Below are 11,121 nucleotides of genomic sequence, written 5' to 3'. Positions count from 1 at the left end.
CCATCCATCTAGCTTATACCACAAAGATTCTGATTAAGGAATATAAGAGATACTCATTCAATCTGATGTAGAACGGAGGTGGTTGTCAGACACACGTTCATGGATTAAGGAAGGTGATGAGTGTCACAGATCATCACCTTCTCTATAATTAAGCACGAATGAATATCTTATATAGGAACACGCATCTTTGAAAGGAAAATAGAAATACTTGCATTAATTCATCGAGACGCTGCAGAGCTCCTCACCCCCAACAATGGGGTTTAGAGACTCATGCTGCCAAAAGGTACAAATTTCAGATCTAAAATGTCATGATCCCCAAAATAAATCTCTAAAAGTTGTTTAAATACTAAACTAGTAACCTAGGTTTACAGAAAATGAGTAAACTATGATAGATAGTGCAGAAATCCACTTCTGGGACCCACTTGGTGTGTGCTGGGGCTGAGACTTAAGCTTCTCACGTGTCTGGGCTATTTTGGGCGTTCAACGCCAGGTTGTAACCTGTTTCTGGCGTTGAACTCCAACTTGTAACCTGTTTCTGGCGCTGGATGCCAGACTGCAACATGGAACTGGCGTTGAACGCCAGTTTACGTCGTCTATCCTTGAGAAAAGTATGAACTATTATATATTGTTGGAAAGCCCTAGATGTCTACTTTCCAACGCAATTGGAAGCGCGCCAATTGGACTCCTATAGCTCCAGAAAATCCATTCCGAGTGTTGAGAGATCAGAATCCAATAGCATCAGCAGTCCTTTTTCAGCCTGAATCAGATTTTTGCTCAGCTCCCTCAATTTCAGCCAGAAAATACCTGAAATTACAGAAAAACACACAAACTCATAGTAAAGTCCAAAAATATAAATTTTGCCTAAAAACTAATGAAAATATACTAAAAACTAACCAAATCATACTAAAAACTACATGAAATTAACCCCCAAAAAGCGTATAAAATATTCGCTCATCAATCATGATGGCTCGGTCTATGGTCACTTCGGACTGGTTGCTAGTAGGGATGATAGAGCATTAGATAAATTTCAACCATCTTCTAGCTATGGGCTTGAGGTCAGGCCTTCTTAGTTGGATAGGCTTGCCTTGGGATTTCCTTTTCTACTGTGCTTCTTCTACACAGATGTCTGAGAGCACTTGATCCAGCCTTTGATCAAAATTGACTCTTCTAGTATAAGGATGTGGGTCTCCTTGCATCAAAGGCAAGTTGAACGCCAACCTCACACTTTCCAGGCTAAAGTCTAAGATTCTCCCTCGGACCATGGTGCTCTAATTTTTAGGATGAGAGTTCACACTAATGTCATGATTTTTTGTGACCCATGCATTAGCATAGAACTCTTGCACCATTAAGATCTCAACCTCTTGGATGGGATTGGTTAGGACTTCCCAACCTCTTTTTCGGATTTCATGTTGGATCTCCGGATACTCATTCTTCTTAAGCTTAAAAGGGACCTCAGGGATTACCTTTTTCTTTGCCACTACTTCATAGAAGTGGTCTTGGTGGGCTTTGGTGATGAATCTCTCCATCTCCCAAGATTCGGAGGTAGTGGTTACGGCCTTTCCTTTCCTCTTTCTAGAGGGTTCTCTGGTCTTGGGTGCCATAAGTAGGAATGAAAAGCAAAAAGCAAGGCTTTTCCAACACCAAACTTAAAGCTTTGCTCGTCCTCGAGAAAAAATAAACAAAAGAGAAGAATAGAGTAGAAGAAGAAGAAAATAGATGAAGATGGAGGGAGAAAAGCAATTCGGCCAAGTGAGGGTTAAAGGTGTCTGAGTAGTGTGTGGGATAAGTGGAATGAGGGGGGTATTTATCTGTATGTATATCTTGCGCTTCGATTAGTGTAGCTTCGTGTGAATGTTTTTCACTTTTGAACTCTGTTTTTGAGCTTAATTCTTCATCAGGCTTCTAGAATTATTATTTCTTTCTATATATATTTAAGTACAAGTTTTAGAATTGTCGTAACCTTTGATTAACCTTTGCTTTACGACGCGAGGTAAGGCTTAGGGTAATTAAGGTGTTACATATCTCAGTGCCATTGGAGCACTCATGTATCTTGCTAATAATACACAGTCTGGCATATCATTTGTTGTGAATTTACTAGCAAGGTATAGTTCCTCTCCAACCAGAAGACATTGGAATGGAATCAAACAAATCTTTTGATATCTTCATGGAACGGTTGATATGTGATTGTTTTATCCATATGGATCCAAGTCACAATTAGTTGACTATATAGATGCTAGATACTTGTCTGGTCCACACAAAGGGAGATCTCAAATAGGATACCTATTCACGTATGGTGATACAGGTATATCATGGAGGTCCACGAAACAGACGATAGCAGCAACCTCCTCTAATCATGTCGAAATACTAGCGATACATGAAACAAGTCACGAGTGTTTTTAGTTCAAGAGTCTGATCCAATATATTATATCATCATGTGGACTAATTGATCAGAAGATAGCTCCAACTGTCCTGTTTAAAGATAATACAGCATGCATTACTCAACTTAAGGGTGGATACATCAAAGGTGATAGAACAAAGCATATTTTACCCAAATTCTTTTTCGCTCATGATCTTCAAAATTAAGGAATAATTGATGTCCAACAAAGTCACTCCAAAAATCCTCTTTTGAAAGATTGGTACATCAAATTGGGATGCGCCGATTTCAAGATATTAAATCATGTCTACAAGAAGGGGAGACTGTACTCTTTTTTTCTTGGTCAGATTTTTTTCCATTGGGTTTTTCTTGACAATATTTTTAATGAGTCAGTCCCCATCACAAAGGATTTTGTACTCTTTTTTCTTCACTAAAATTTTTTCCATTGGGTTTTTCTTTAGTAAGGTTATAACAAGGCATAATGCTAAATGGACATCCAAAGGAGAGTGTTGTGATAAGGTTGATTATGTGAATGTCCATTCTCAAGAGAGAATGAATTTAATAACGTTGAAAATATAACATTTTATATTAATATTAAATTTATCTATTTACGTTTCTTTATTTTATATCTATTTTTTCTTCCTTATTTATTTATTTATTTTACAGTACTCTCATTCTTTATTTATCTTTTTGTAGAAAATGCAGGTGAAAGATTTCAAATCTATAACACCACAATCATGATAATGGAGTGTAATTGTCAAGTCATTTGTTTATTTTGTTAACTATTTGAATAATAATTGACATTATATTACTATTATATCTAGATTGTATTTATTAAAATAAATACAATTATAGGAGGTTTCAAAAAGCATTTGAATGCTAAAATTCTTTCCAACAATAAAGTTTGGATAAAAGAAAAAAAATGCAAAATCATAAAAAGCAAGCAGAAAAGCACATAATTTGTCAAGAAAGGTGAAAGAGTTTACATATCCAAATTTGTGACCCAATTATCATATCTTTTAGTTAGATACATAAAAGTATAATTTATGTTTATTTAAATTTTCATAAAATATTTTAAACATATAGAAAAAAATGATGTGAAATTTTGCAGCACAAGTGAAATAATAATTTTTTGTACAATTATTTATCGAAAAAAATTCATGAACCAACTAATTTAAATTGAATACTTTATCATTTAATTGTCTAAATAATGGCTTTAAGTCGGAAAAAAAAAATTATTTGCATAGATTACATTTAAATGGATAAAATTTATTAAGCAGTTGTTTTAAAAGAAATAATTTTTTTTATTTTAAACTCAACATTTTTATGATTGAGTTATTATTTCATCCATAAAAATTGTATTTAGATTTAGCTCTTGAAAATTTTAAATCTTTTATTCCACTACTTAATTGGAGCTTTCAACAACTTCATTTTGTCTGTGACTAGAATGTTAGATTTTCCACTCATTCTTTGATGAGGTCAATGAAAGTGAGATCAAAGGATTTTAATGGTTTATGACCTTACTTTCAAGCAATGGTCAAATATATCGGTCAGAAATTAAACTAAGCTCATTAATAAGTTATATTCAAATTGAAAAAGATGCTTTGAATAATTAATCCTACAAGCTTAGTTTAAGAAAAGCAATATTAGATATGTAGTTATCATTGATCAAGTTGCTAGAATATTGTAGAAGCTTTAAATATAACAACTTATATCCAAGTATTTAAGATAAGTGCAAATTGAATTCATCAATATTGATAAGGGCAAGAAGATTATAAAAAATTATAAAAGTTATATAATTTGACTAAGTCAAAACAAGTTGCCAACTTGTTATGCTAGAACCTTATAGAAATATTAGTTGGAGTTGATTAGGAATGACTTAGTGATTGAGAAACTTAGCATATTAAAGTCTATAAATGGGCATCATATATAATGGTTAAATGGTATCATTCACGTGAAGATATAGAGTTATGTTGAGAATTTTCTCTTCCCTTCTATTAAGGGAGTATAATAGACAATAGAGAGAGATGTATTATTGTTGTAGTATTATTCCTCTTTCTAGTATATTGTGTTATTATTATTGAGAGAAAATTATATTGAAGTTATATTGTATTGTTCTTCAAGTAGTTGTATGAGAGCGTGATCCAGGGCAAATTAAATTTGTGTGATATTATAACTGGTTTTATTCAGCACTAATTATTTGAGAGTTTGTGAAAAAGGAGAGTCCTCATGTAGTTCTTTGTTTATCGAGTCAATTCAATTTAGGGTGGTCAATTTGTGAACAATTGGAGAATTAGTGAGAATAGCTTGCTCACTTTAAAGTGTTTATGAAAATAAAAGTGTTCTTGTTAGAGAGGTTTTTAAGCAAAAGAGTTTTTACTAGAGCGTTCTCATGTTGATTTATTATAGTCATGATATTGATGTTTCCAAATCAACAGAAAAGCAAAGCATTTAGGAGATATATAATCTCTACTCAGAAAAAGTTTGTAATCTTTGAAGTCTTGTTGATAAAAGTTTATGAAAAGAAGTTGATGTTATAGCTTAGAAGAATATTTAATTGCCACTATAATAAAAATTATAGTAGAAAAAATTCTTCACATGATACTAGTAAGGTACAATCACATAGATAGTGACTATACAGCAAGTCCTACATTAGAAATATAAAAAAATTTGACGCAGATTATATGAAATAGAAAATGTTTTAAAGTTTGTTATACGAGAAAAGGAATCAGTATCATCATCAACTATAACAAATTTAAAGAGTGAAAAAAATTTGACATTATATTCCGTAAATATTAAAAAGAAATCATGAGTTCAATTTTTAAAGCAAAAGCTCAAGGTCAGTAATAAGACCATTTGCAAAGAACTAAATTCAGAAAAAGGTTTGAATATTCAAAAAGATTTTGTTCATAAAGATTGAAAATTTTCGAACCAACATGAGTAAAGAGATTATTAGTATTATCCTCACGATGATCAAGTTGAAGAAAGAAAAAGATTTTATTAATTTTAGTTTAAAAAGAGATGTTGAAGATTAAACTAAGCTCATTAATAACTTACAAATTGAAGATGCTCGAAATAATTAATTTTACAAGTTTAGTTTAAGACAAGCGATGTTAGCTAGATATGTAAATAAGCTTGTTATCATTACTAGAAGATTATTGAAATTTTAAATATGACACCGCATTCAAATATCTAAGAGAAGTGCAAATTAAATTCATCAACGTTGATAGGAACAAGAAGATTATAGAAAACTACAAGAGCTCATTTGAAATACTAGGAATTTAATTTACTCAAGAATTGAATTTTTTTTTGACAACTAAAAATAAATGATTTAAATTTCTTTGAGAATTTTAATTTTTATTTTTTCTTCATTTGTAAATGAGCCAAAAAAAACTTTTTTTAAATAAATATTTTATTAATCGAAATATGTAATTTGTGGCATTTTTACAAAAATACACCTTATGTTTTATTTCGTTTACCGTGTAAATAAAATAAGAATACACGTATCTCGTTTATACTATAAACGAGATCAGGCATGAAAATGCATGGTCGTATCATATTTATACACGTGTTGTGTAAGGGCCTTATCTCATTTACATTATAAACAAGATACGTGCAATTTTATTTCGTTAACACTGTAAATGAGATAAGGCTAAACGCAGCCTATATATACAATTCATTTATAGTGCTCTTTGGAATTGTTTTTCACCCATTTCGTCAACTTTTCTCTAATACGGTACAGCCCTAATCTCACATATCGTTCCAGGACAACAACTTTGCAGTGCCTGCATCAACCTCAGCACCTTATTATATGACTCCTCTCAATCACCATGTATCTGCACAATTGCCTTTTGTTTCACCATCCAGATCTTTCTGTACGAGGACATGAAGTGATAGCTTTGCCTAGGACAAAGATACTGACGAATGGCGACAATTGTATCAACAGGATGATCACACGGCAGATGAGACTACTGTCCAACTGTTGGTAGTCCTGAGACATGGTGAGTGCTAAACAGGCGTGCACTCCTCCCACCCTACGTGACTTCCTAACGAAATAGAACAACCGTGGTTCAATTGTACAAGCATAACAATGATAACTGAGAATGTATAACACAAGTAAACTTGAGCTTACCAATATCCAAGATTCTGTCGGAGAGCAACACGGAGACTCCAAGGGCAGCCTGCTTCATATTGTTGGCAACGCATATGGTACTTTAATCGATCCAATTCTGTAACTCGGTACTCAGCACTTTTACGAATGCTGTAATTCTTTACGCCCTACAATACTGCATCTCTGCTTTTGAATCTGTGACCAACCGAAAACTCCACACCACCGTCTAAGTTGTAATCGTCTTCACCGGTGTTGTAAAATGAATTTTTCTCTTGCATTGTGTCAATGTCCAATGTATGATAGTGACTGGTACATATGAAAAGGCCAAAATTAGGTGCCGGGTAGGCAGAAGATACCGACGTGATGGCTCGACTAGGGTCTCCGATACAAACTCCTCCTTGTCATCATCTTTAGAAGAATCGCTATCGTTGCTATCTGCAACATACACCTCGTCTAAGTCCTTATTGTCGACATCCATGTCCTCTATTGAACGAGCAACATGTAGCGGTGGTGGTGCGAGAGGTGGGTCATCTTGCACGAAGTCTGAAGAGCTAGGTCTGCCCACCAATATCACCAACATCCGCAGAAAGCTCCGTCACTTATTCAGTCATGATTCTCCCATGGATGTCAAACATCAAGCACACATGTTCGTTGCCATGGAGGCAAAATAGGCGAAACCAAAAAAATCCTATTTTTCATTGGTGCTAGCAACCTACACCCCACCCTTCCAATCTCTTTTCTCCCGCTACCACCGACGCTACTCAATATAGACTCTTCAGCTCGGACAAAGAATTTAATCGCCAGGTACGCAATAGAACAGGATTCTCATACAACAATTGGGATACACTTACAATCAAATATCCACTACTAATAGACATTGTCTTATTTTCGACATAAAAAGGTAGAGAAGAAGTAGTGAAATGTTTGTGGAGAATACAAAGAGTTGCACATCGTTTTATAGCGGTTGAAAATTTGTCGTAACGTACCTCGTTTACACAGTAAACGTCATAATTATTCACATATCTCGTTTACAGTGTAAACAAAATAATACTACATGTATCTCATTTACACTGTAAATGAAATATGTACATCATAATCATATAGTCTTATCTCGTTTACAGTGTAAACGATATATGTGTAGTATTATTTCGTTTACACTGTAAACGAGATATAATATCCGATACATTTTGATAAAAACGGTAGAAATTATTTATTTCGATAAAGAAAATATTTATTTTATTTATTTAAAAAAATCCAACAAAAAAGATCTAATTTTCAAATTAATTCTCACATTATTTAAACTTAATATGTCAAATTAATTATCAAGGATAAAATTAAAACAAAAAAATTAATTCAAATAAAAATTATTCCTAACTAAAGAATTAGGAGTGGCAATGGGTAGGGTAGAATAGGGTTTGGAGCCAACCCTAACCCTACTCGCAGGTTGAGATTTTTATATAAACTCAACCCTAACCATATCCGCTCTTAACCCGCGGGTACCCGACCCTATCCGCGGGTTACAAAAAAGATACAATATTATTATATAACTTGATGATAATTTAAAATAGAACTGACTTTTATGTTAAAAAAATATATTAAATTATCAATTAATGATCTTCTTTTAATGACTAAGGATCTTTTGTATTTAATAAGAGGTCTTTGCTTCAACATCCACTTAAAACATATTTTCGTATAAGTATATAATATTATACATATATAGGGTGCGGGTTGGTCGGGTAGGATTGAGACTCAACCAGCACCCTACCCGACCCGCACGAGAACCCTACCCGCACCCTACCTTACCCGTTGCGGATCGGGTTGGCAACCCTACCCGACTGGGTGGAGTCGGGTTGGATACCCACGGGTAGGGTACATGTTGCCACCCCTATAAAAAATTGAATATCAATCTATTAATATATTAAGTCATTCCAAATCATAAAATTAGGTTTTAAATAAAAATAAATTCTTTTTTTTAAATAAAATTCTTTTTTCATATTAAATGGTTTCAAACAAACGGTAAAAATTATATAATTGTGATTAGGGGTGTTCGTGGTGCAGTTTGGTTTGGTTATTTAGAAAAAAGCCATCCGATCCGATCGTTTATTAAATCTGTGGTTCGGTTTAGTTCGATTTTTTTGCTGAGACCATCCGAACCAAATCAAACCAATTAAAATCGGTTTGGTTCGGTTCAGTTTATTCGATTTTTTTAATTATTCAAAAAGATAAAAAATAAAAAAAATTACATTTAACAGAGACCAAACCCTAAATTCATTATTATGATACAAATGTCCCAATTTCACAAACCCTAGCCTCAATTTCACAAACCCTAGAATCTAACTCGATCCAAATTTATCAATTACAGAATTCAAACCCTAAACCTAATCCTAATTTTACATTAATAGAATTCAACCATAGCAATTTCACCAATCAAAAATCAAAACATGTATTAAAATCATTGACAACGGCAGAACAGAGGCAGAGGTGGTGGTGAAGCTGAGTGCTGAGCACTGAGCAGGACGCAGTAAGCAACAAACTGCATAATTACGCAATTCACAAAATCACAAAAACAGAATTAAAGATCACTTGTAAAAACAAAATCATAGAAAAACAAAAGGAGCAATCAAAATAAAATCAAAGAAAAATAGATGCAGAAGCACAAAAAAGTAAAATCACTAACAGAATCATAAAACAATTAAAAATAAAAAATGTAAACACAGAATCATAGAAAAACATAGGCAGAAGCACAACAAAATAAAATCACCAACAGAATAATAAAAACAGAAATTGAATACCTAACTTGGAGGCAATGTCATGGACGACGACGGCGCCTGCTTGTGCGTGGAGGAGACGGTGGCTCCAGTGCGTGGAGGAAGACAAAAGCTCCTGGTGCGAGGAGGCTAGAGAGACACCGCGTAGAGGAGACGGCGGCTACAGTGCATTGAGGACGACGAACGGAGGGAGAAAAAGAGCCGCGCCGAGGAAGGGAGGGATTGAAGGAGGACCACGCCGAGAAGATGGAACCGCGACGAGGAAGGGCCGCCGCGAAGGTGCTGTCCGCGATTCCAGGGGCTGAGAGGACGGCGACTTTGTGAACGGTGGGAAGAGAGTGTGTGAGAATGGGGAGTGGAGAGAGTTAGGGAATAGGGGCTTTACGGTGAATGGCGGCTAGGTCATCTAAGGGGAAGGGGGTTTTGCTTATTTATATTAGGGTTTTTAAATAAACCGGTTTGATTCGGTTTGGTTAGGGTTTTCACTAACAAAATCAAAAACCGAACCGAACCGCAAAAAAACAGCAAAAAATTATTTTTTCGGTTTTTTCGATTTTTGGTTTATTCGATTTTCGATTTTTTTGGCTCAGTTGATCGATTTTGTTTGGTTTGGATCGGTTTTGAACACCCCTAATTGTGATCGATTCTAACTATAAATTTTGACTATTGCTTTTGCAATTTGATTAATTTTAACTTGTCAACTAGGAGTGTTTATGGGGCGACTGAAACCAGGTTTTATGTGATCCAGACTCGACCCGAAATATATATCGAGCCTATTTGTTAGACCCGAACCCGACCCTGAACCCGATGAAACCTACACACTTTCGGATCACAATTATTTCGGGTGAAAACTGGCCATTAACATTACATTAACTTGATACTTTCTTGTAAACTAGCATGTGAAAATATCCAAATTTTCAAAACTCTAACTAGCATTTGATATGGTAAAATTCACTTAAAAAATATAACAAGAACCAACTCTTCTCCAAAATTAAAGTATAACCACAATCAATAATAATATTGTCTGATAATACCAAATATTTAAGTCAATACAAATAACACAATATTATGTATTAGTCTAAAGTCTTATGCATTCTAAACATAAAACATTAACTTATAGTATTATAATGACTAATAACACAATATTAAGATTTACAATACTTAAATTCCACATAAAAATAGCAATCATCCATTCTAAACATAAAATATTAACATAAGAATGTTAATTGTATATGATAATCAGAACCAGATCCAGATGACCTGAGCTATGGCCTAATCCGAATTAACCTCGGGTCACTTTGAACTCGGGTCTTTATAGTCCCAAATCCTTCAAATCCGGGCCAAATCTTCAAGTTGGATTGGACCGTGCACATCCCTATTGTCAACTATATAATTTTTATAATTATCTTGCTCTTATCAAGATCAAGAAGAAATTTAATTTGCACTTTTCTTATACACTTAAATAGAGTTGTCAAAACTTTTATAATCTGCGAACAATTTGATCAATAATAACAAACTTGTTTACATATCTAACAATATCTATAATCAAAGCAATAAATTTTAAATCTAGGAATTTATCTTCTGAGATACTTGCAGATGTTCCAAAATGCGCTTTTTTTTTACTTCAGCTTCCAAAACATCATTAAAATCACTCGTAAGATATTATGGCACTAACCTTTTTCAACGTGACACATCATTTAATTATGATAGAAGGACTAATTTTAGTGGCAACTTTAAGTACTATTAAATAATGATAAAAATTAATTAATCTAAAATTTTTAGCAAAAATCAATCGCTTATTAATTTATCTAATAAAATAAATGTTAAAACTAATTTGATAATTAAATTGTTTAAAACTAAAGTACTGA

At 33.6% G+C, this 11,121-nt stretch overlaps 1 long non-coding RNA gene across 1 annotated transcript; it reads right to left on the bottom strand.

Annotated features, from left to right (window-relative positions):
• LOC110270677 lies at positions 8,730-10,241 on the bottom strand. The gene is made up of 2 exons (XR_002360321.1): positions 9,278-10,241; positions 8,730-9,018 (listed from the first exon to the last, which is right to left on the bottom strand). It is a non-coding gene; the product is annotated as an uncharacterized LOC110270677 (long non-coding RNA).

This window comes from Arachis ipaensis, chromosome B04 (assembly GCF_000816755.2).
Source record: "Arachis ipaensis cultivar K30076 chromosome B04, Araip1.1, whole genome shotgun sequence".
Taxonomy (NCBI): domain Eukaryota; kingdom Viridiplantae; phylum Streptophyta; class Magnoliopsida; order Fabales; family Fabaceae; genus Arachis; species Arachis ipaensis.
Note: the sequence above shows the minus strand (reverse complement) of the source record. Positions and strands in the feature narration are given on the sequence as shown.